Genomic DNA, 8,426 nt, shown 5'->3' with positions numbered 1-8,426 from the left:
GCCCCCTCCCCCAGCCCCGTGCCCCATTTAGGCCAGCTGCTCCCTCTTAGCGGACAACCCTCGCCCCAGCCCGCCTGTCTTTCTCTTTCTCAAGGGCCAGCGCTTGCCCCAACAGGAAGCCTGGTCACCGCCCCAGGCTGCTCTCAGCGCCAGCCACTCCTTCTCCCCTCTGAGGGCTCCGATTTATTGCTGCCTTCCTTGTTCCCTCAGCTGCCGGGCCAGCCCCTACCTCTCGACCTACCTACCTACGGGGCCCAGGCCGCTGCCAGCCTGCCTTGTGGCCTCTCCCAGCTGCCTGCCTGGTGCCAGGAGAGGAGCCCTCTTGCCCGTGCCCTTGCTCTTGCCAGGCCACTCAGCTTCCTCCAGAGATTGTCAGGGAAGCAGGGGCTGGAGCCAAAGTACAGAGAGGAGGGTTCGATTCCCAGCACCCCAGATGGTCTCCCGAACAGCACCAGGAGTAATTCCAGAGTGCAGAGCTGGGAATAATAATCCCTGAGCACTGCCCCAAATCAAAATAATAATAGTAATGGTGATGATGATGATTTTAACAGGCTTTTTTAATCCCTGACAATATTAAGAAGATCAACCATCACCAAGTGTTCAGCTCTTGATCTCCTTCGGTGGTCACATCAACCCTTAGCGGGCAGTCATAGTTTCTCTCCCTGTCCCACAAAGGAGCAAACTTAAGACACAGGCTACACAAATGGGTCAGGGTTACACAGACAGTTAAGTGGGGCTTCCATAGCAGAGCGTCCCAAACTTAGTGGCCCTTTTCGGAAAAAAAGGAGACTTTCTCAGCCCTCTCCCTACAGCCAGAAAGCACCCGCCAACTGCACCTGCGGTCACCACCACCCCCGTCCAGCATGGCAGCACTCTCTGAGCGTCCACAGAGCCCACTCTGGGAAATATGGGTTCAGACTCACTCCCTGGGTTCGAACAACTGATTCTGCCCCCCTGACCTTTGGAGGTGACCTGAGGCCACAGAGAGGCCAAAGGACACATGCTGCCCTTGCCTCTGGAGGAGGCCTGTCGCCAGTGCCCCATCCAGAAAGCACCGCCGCCACCAAAAATAAAAACAGACATCATCAGCTCTGCCCGTGTCCCTCACATCCAATGCAAGCTCCCTGCTTGGCCCCAGAAAGCCTCCCCTCCCCTGCATGGGTCTTCATGGCTTTTTCATCGAATCGTCCCTGTTTTTAAAATGTCCCTGTTACTATTTTATTGTTTCCTGTCAGCTGCCTCCAGCAGCGTATAGCTAAACAAGCAAACCTCCCAGGGCTGCCTAGCAGGATCAAATGCTGCGTGAAAGCCCTCTGGAAACTGTTGAGCCATGTCTAAAATGCACATTGCATAACAGAGCCAGTCAGCCGCTGAGCGGCTGCTGGACTGAGCTCTCGCGTTCTCTCTCTCTCTCTCTCTCTCTCTCTCTCTCTCTCTCTCTCTCTCTCTCTCTCTCTCTCTCTCTCTCTCTCTCTCCCCCTCTCTCCCTTCCTCTTTCCCTCTCTCTCTCCCCTGCTTATGCCACCCAAGTCCTCAGGTAAGCCATGAACAGGTGGAAGAGGTCAAAGCACCCACCTTCCCTTTGGGAAAACTCCAAAAGGTAACAATCTTGAGCACCCCAGAACCCAGAGTGCAAGGAGGCAGTGGCCTCTGTGCAGAACCCCTGATCCCCTCCCTGCCTACATTATGGCCTGGGGGCATCCCAGATGAGGGTGTGAGAGGCAGGAAATTAGGAACGAGGGTCCTGACAGGAACGCCGCATTAATACTGGTCACAGCAATAACCCCAAAGAAGCCTCCATTCCAGTGTGTCCTGAGACACTCCCCTTAGGTTTCCCTGTTGTTTCTGAAGCCTGGCAGCAATCTGTCGGGCTCCTCTGCCAGGAGGCAGAGCTTCCTTTGGCAGTCAGGGTTGCCCTTGGGACAGGGTGAGCCAGGTTTCTGCCAGATCACCAGTCCAGCCCGGGTGTTAACGCAGCCTTCAGGGAACCGAAGGGCAGATGTAAGCTCGGGGGTGCCAATATGAACAGACCAGCTGTGAAGGGCAATTTCTGGCCAATGGGAATTTTTGTTTTTGTTTTTATCCTGCACCCAGGGGTGCCCTTACTCCAGGAATCAAGGTGTCTCAGGTCTGCAACGGGGAAAGGGATGAGATGACATTTACTGCTAAAGAAAGCGGAGATGACCATCTGAAAAAGAAATGCTTCTGTAGTGTGTTCTCATCTTGGTAAAACACACACACACACACACACACACAAATAATAAAGGCATGTAAGTGTCTTGAAGATCGTTCTAGAGGGCATCTGCAAGACCTTTTCGTTTTGTTTTGTTTTGGAACACCCAGTGGTGCTCAGGGGTTACTCCTGGTTCTGCACTCAGAAAATTCCCCTTGGTGGTGCTCGGGGAAGCATAAGGGACACCAGGGAAAGAACACGGATCAGCCATGTACAAGCAAGCAGTTGTACTATCTCTCCATGTAGCTCAGCATGTGCTTTGAATTGAATTTGATTCTCAGCACCACTTGGCCCCTCCAGCTCCAATGGATGTGGCCCCTATTAAAAAATAAACAACAGGGCCAGAAAATAGTCCAATGTGTAGGGTGCTTGTCTTGCATGTGCTGACACCAGTTCAATCCCTGGCACCACATACAGTCCCCTGAGCACTGCCAAGAGTAAATCTACACGTGCAGATCCAGAAGCCCTGAATCCAGCCTTTGTGGCCCCCGAAACAAAAACAAATACTTTCATAGAGAATAATGCAGGCAGGACTGGAGCGATAGCACAGCGGTAGGGCGTTTGCCTTGCATGAGGCTGATCCAGGAGAACATCGGTTCGATCCCTGGTGTCCCATATGGTCCCTCCAGCCAGGAGCGATTTCTGAGCACAGAGTCAGGATTAACTCCTGAGTGTCACAGGGTGTGGCCCCCAAAAAGAAAAAAAAAATAATAACAATAATAATGAAGGCATTGAATAGTGATCTCTGCTGGCCTGTGATGTTTTAATTTATTTTTTAAATTTCTGCTTACCAGCATAGTCTGATTACCTGCAATGCCCACAATATAATACGTGTGTACACATACACTATATATAAAGATGTTTTACAGACATAAGGATGTTAACAAAGTCAAGAGGCATGCGTCCCCAGGGCCTTCATGAACTCCTCTGCTGAATTCTTGAACCTCTGACATGCCACTACCCTGAATCCTTCCCTCTTCTGAATCACAGGGGGCTCAGTCTGCTGGCTCCACCTCAGGACTGACTTAATGAATGCCTGTAGGCTGAACACTCATTTCCTGCAAGAAATGCCTCCTGCCACTTCCAGGCCCTTGGTGCTGGGAACGCTTGCTGCTGACATCACTGACCTTCCCAGCCCTGCTCTGCCTCATGATCCTTTCAAGAGCTGCCAGGGAGGGGCCGAAAGAAAGGTCACTCAACAGATGCTGGCAAGGTGCTCCACCTCGGGGGCCATGACAGGCAGGCCTGCTGCAGACCCTCCTGGTGCCAGCTGGCCACCGAAGACGTGGGGTCCTTTAGCGTCTTGCCGCCCTGGAGGAGGCCAAGGGTGGTGGTATGGAAGAGAAGAGGGGTCCACCCTAAGACTTCTGGCTACAGATTGCAGCAGTCCCAGCCTCTAATGGGTGGAAGAATCTGGAACAGGGAATTTGGCCTGTTTTTTTTTTTTTTTCCTGTGAACTGGGGCTGGGTCCAGTTTCTACTCTGCGTGTCTTTCACATTCCCTAAGCCTGACCTTCAAGAAATCTGAACAATAATAACATTAATAATGGTGACGAATATTCCGTGAGCCTTGACTTCATACCTGGCACGGGGTCTTACTTGCTTATTCTTCAGAGCAACTAACTCCATGAGGTTAAAAATGACTCTTTTCCCTGTCACCGAGAAAGAAACGGAGGCACAGAGAGCCAACTTGTTCCGCAGGTGACACGGAGCGGCTGGCTGGTAGAGGGCAGGACTGTGCCAGGGTATTGCACACGCACACCCCTCACCCTGCTGCCAGGCTTGGCTGGGCACAGCGGGGTCTAAGGTGATAATTAACATCTGTAGCCTACTTTAGATCCCCCAAGTGTTTACATGTGCAGATGAGAAAATCCCCACTTGAAAGAGGAGGAAGCCAAGATCTCAGCACCTTCAGCCCCTGGGCCCTTCTGCGGCTCCAACCCAGGGTTTGATCCCCTAAGTGACAGATCTGTTCCCCATCCAAAGATGGCCCTGAAGGCCCAGAAGAGCAAGGTGCAGCCTCCTTGGGCTCTAGAACCCCGGAGATAAAAAAAAAAAAAAACCTGCGCCCAGCCCCTAGCCCTCATGGGGTTTGGGGGTGCTGTGCCAGCACCTCATCAGTCTCCACCGTGACTCACTCCTGGGACCCAGGGGAAACTCAGCACTGCGGGCAAACACTGCCGCCTGCCCCGCCTCCAGCTCCCCGCCTCCACATTTGCTAACTGAAACCGGGCTGCAGCTATTTTTAACCCTCCAGCTCCCCCTCGCCTGGGGCTCCCCCTTTCTCCCCACCCCCCGCCCTGGTCCTAGCCGGGTGCCACCGGCCTGTCATCCTGAGAGCGGTTCCACAACTTGCAGGTTTGTGGAGCAAGAAAACAAGACAGTCACAGCCCAGTCGCCCGAAATCCCCCACCCCGACACTTTCCGAACTGGGGGTGGCTGCCTGCAGGAGCCAGAGCTGGGGTCCTTGGAAGGGGGCTCCCCTCTCAGGGGCCAGAGGGGCTCTGAGGGGCTCCGGGAGAGGCCGGTGCCCTTGTTCTCCCTGTGCACAAGGCTCCAGTCTCTGCCCACCAGGGTTTCCAATCCCTGCAGGCAGCCTGAGGGAAAAGGAAGTGGTGGGGAGTCAGGGTGGGGATGGTGAGTTCTCAGGGAGAGAAGTCAGGCCCCTTCCCGTCCTGCGGTCCCGCTGTCCTGCTGCCTAGGGAGCACACGCAGTCAGTCCCAGAAGCCCAGGCCGGAATGTGGGCTGAGTTGGTTTGTGTGTGCATGTGCCCGTGCATGCGTAAAGCCTCTTCCCTCACCGAGGGTGCTCGAGGCTCAGCTGCTCTGTCACCAAGCAAAAAACAGCAGAGCGGGGAGGGTGCCCCAGGCAACACAGGCCCTTGCTCAACTTGGGTGCTCTCGCCCGCATGATGCCTTCCCTGGAGCCTCATCTAGTTTGGGGAGCTGGTTCCAAGAGCCCAGAGCCCGGGAGAGGCTCCCCGGCAAGCAAAGGCAAAGGCTTTTGGTCCTCACCTCTCCCCGGCCTCAGACCCCTGCCTGGTTTCAGCGTGGCCTCCAGTGGATCCTGCTGCCTCTGCTGTCCCTTCTTCCCAGCCCACTACACTCTCTCCGTCCTAGCCTGGGACCCTCTCTCTGAGCCCGGATTCCCAGTTCTGCTCGGTGATTCCTGAGGCAGGTGAAGAAATCGCAGAGGCCACAGAGACTGCCCCTGGAAACATGAGGGAGGGACTTGGCAGAGGGCGCTGGGTGGTGAGTGGGGAGGAAGGGAATGAGGTGGGAGGAAGATGAGGCAAGAGGTTCAGGAATGGGGTAGCACTGGAGCTCCGGGGGGGGGGGGGGTGCAAACCTAACATGGCCACAGGCCCTTGAGCCGGTCCTGTAAAGGAGAAGGGCCGCTCCCTCAAGCATGGGGAACAGTGCAGGTTCTGGCCCTGTCCAGCTCCCTTTCTTCTCTCTGCCCTGTGCCAACCCACTTCCATGCCAGGCCAGAGAAGCGATTCTACCCCAGCCCTCATCCGGGTCTGTGGCCGGATTGCAGGCCATTCCCAGAAGGCTCTGAGGAGCCCCGTCTCATCTGGGGAGGCGAGAGAATGCCTTAGTCTCACCTTTTCAGCCAGGTCTCCCCTGGATAAGGATGTCCCACCTTGTTAGTCACTATGGCTGCACTCACTTCATGTCCTTCTTAGCGCTCATCATAGCGTGTAACCATATATAACACATGTATATACACATATACATATATATATATATACACACTCATTTCTTTTTTTTTTTTTTTTTGCACTCATTTCTTTACTCGCTTACTTGACACTGTTGATTACCAGGAGAGTGGAAGTTCCCTGAGGTCAGATGTCAAATCTACTCGATGTGTATCTGAGCCTGGCACCTGGCACTCATAAGCCATCATGACAGGACAGGACATGATGGAGAGCTGAATGACCAGCTCAGAAAAGGGGCCGTCCAATTGCCATCCTCACCTCTAGAGCTGACACCTGACAGTTGCAGGATTCCCTCCATTTCCCCAGCAAGGAGGGAAATGGAATGGAACAGGAGGAGCAGGGTCAGAAAAACTTGGAACTCAGGGCTGGAGTGATAGTACAGTGGGTACGGCACTTGCCTTACATGCGTGGCCAACCCAGGTCTGATCACCGGCATCCTGTACGGTGCCCTGGACAACATCGGCAATAATTCTTGAGAGCAGAATCAGGAGTAACTCCTGAGCATCGCTAGGTTTAGCCCCAAAACCAAATTAAAAGAAAAGTTTGGACTGCAAGAGCTTGACCAAGACCCAGTCAGTGTCTATACTGTACTCCATGACCCACTTCTTCACCCAGAGGGGACACGAAGAGGTCTCAGCAGGTCCTGGACTACTTTGCCCTGCGGCTATCTCAACTGGCCCTGCACCAGTGGGCAAGCCACAGACTTTTTATGGGCTTTATGATCCTCAGTATTCAGCACGAAGACATAGATCCCAACCCACAGTCTTTGCATCAGAACTAAAGGCCTGGATGGAAATCAAGTTTGCATCAGAACTAAAGGCCTGGATGGAAATCAAGGTGCCACCTTGCCAGCTGATCTGAAATGGGCCTTATGGGTCTATGTTATTAACACACTCCCCAGCATGCCAGAGGCAGACGACCCAGGAGCTGGCACTCGAGGCCCAGAGATGAAATGGTCCTTTTCAGCTGCCATCTGGACCAGCTCCTCTACGGGCACACATCCCTCAGACACGTGCCCACACACCCGTACAGAGCCCGTCGTGGCAAAGTGCAGACGCCAGACGCCACGTCTGTACCATCGTACGTACATTCCAATACTCCAGCACGGAATCAGCCCGTAGAGCGCCGCGTGCCAAGGAACCACATCTAGATACAGAGAACGCAAGCACCCCGAGACAGCTACCATATTCGTCATGTGAACACACAGCCCTCACATGATGGACCCCCCCCCCCCCAGTAAAGACTCTACGCTGCATTGACTGTGTCTCTGGAAACTGGTCCAGGGCCAGAGGGACTGTGCTCCAGCACTGAAGACATCCCTCAGGCTTGGGCCCTGCCTTGAGTTCTACATACCCTGTGCTCCAGCTTCACCTGGCAGGGGTGGTCAACGGGAGGAGGAAAGCACAGAGTTCTCAAATCCCAGCAGTGCCCACCTCGGCCCCACCTCAAGGAGATACACAGGGCCTCCACCCGGCCCCAGCCCCCTCAGCCCACTCACCCCCGCTCCCATGCCCTGGCCATGGGCAACCAAAAGGTTAGCGAGGCTGTTCGATCCAGGAACTCCTCCTAGCACTCAGGCTCCTAAGGAAGGGGCTGTCTGGGGGGCACCTTCCTGCAGCCCGAAGGTCTGGGTTCCCCGGGGAAGGTTACCACAGAAACAGGGGGAAATATTACAGGGACACACAATACCCGGTAGGGTCACCTGCTGACCAGGCTTCCTGCTGCGTCGCCCACTGCCCCCCACCCCCATCAACCCACAGCCCTCATTGGCCTCCCCTGGCCTGGCCGGGGGGCCTCCTCACCTCCTCAAGTGCTCGCCTTCCTGCCTCCCTAGGTTGGGGGAAGCAGCCTTAGCAGAACCTCGGTCCTCTGTGGTCCAAACAACATTAGGAAGGGCCCAGCTCTGAGCCCCCGACTCCTAATCCTACCAACGCCCCCAGCACAGGAAATCAAAGCTTCCTGCCCCAGAGGAAGTGCCCCATCTAGTGAATAAATCCAAAACACACAAACACAGAGTCCTGGAGCCTGAGGGAGGAGAGGAGCCCCCTCTCGTCCCCACCCCCACCAAGCTCCCAGGCCTTACTCTGGCCTTGCTCTCCGCAATGCTCCAAGGCCCAGGGAAGACCAAGACCCCCTGGTTGCAGGTCTCAGGAGACCGGTCAGGGCCAAGAGAAGGTGATAGGGCAGATGAGGCTGGGTCTGAACCTGGCTAGGAAGACGATGAAGAGAAGAGAAACGGAACCAAGGTTCTGGTTCCAGTCCTGCCATTCTCTGAGTAGGTGGCACTGAGCCTTCCATTAACTTGTCTTTCTTCTCCTAGGTCTCTGCCAACTTCAAAATTACTAGCCTTTGTGAAGGATCAGGAGAAAGAAGACAAAGAAGAGGTGAGGGTGACACCATCGCCTTCAGGGCTTTCAGGCAGCCTTGCTGACAGCTCCAGGGAGCCTCAACCCCATCACAAATGAGCCTCT

Source organism: Suncus etruscus, chromosome 11, assembly GCF_024139225.1.
Source record: "Suncus etruscus isolate mSunEtr1 chromosome 11, mSunEtr1.pri.cur, whole genome shotgun sequence".
Classification (NCBI taxonomy): Eukaryota; Metazoa; Chordata; class Mammalia; order Eulipotyphla; family Soricidae; genus Suncus; species Suncus etruscus.
Note: the sequence above shows the minus strand (reverse complement) of the source record.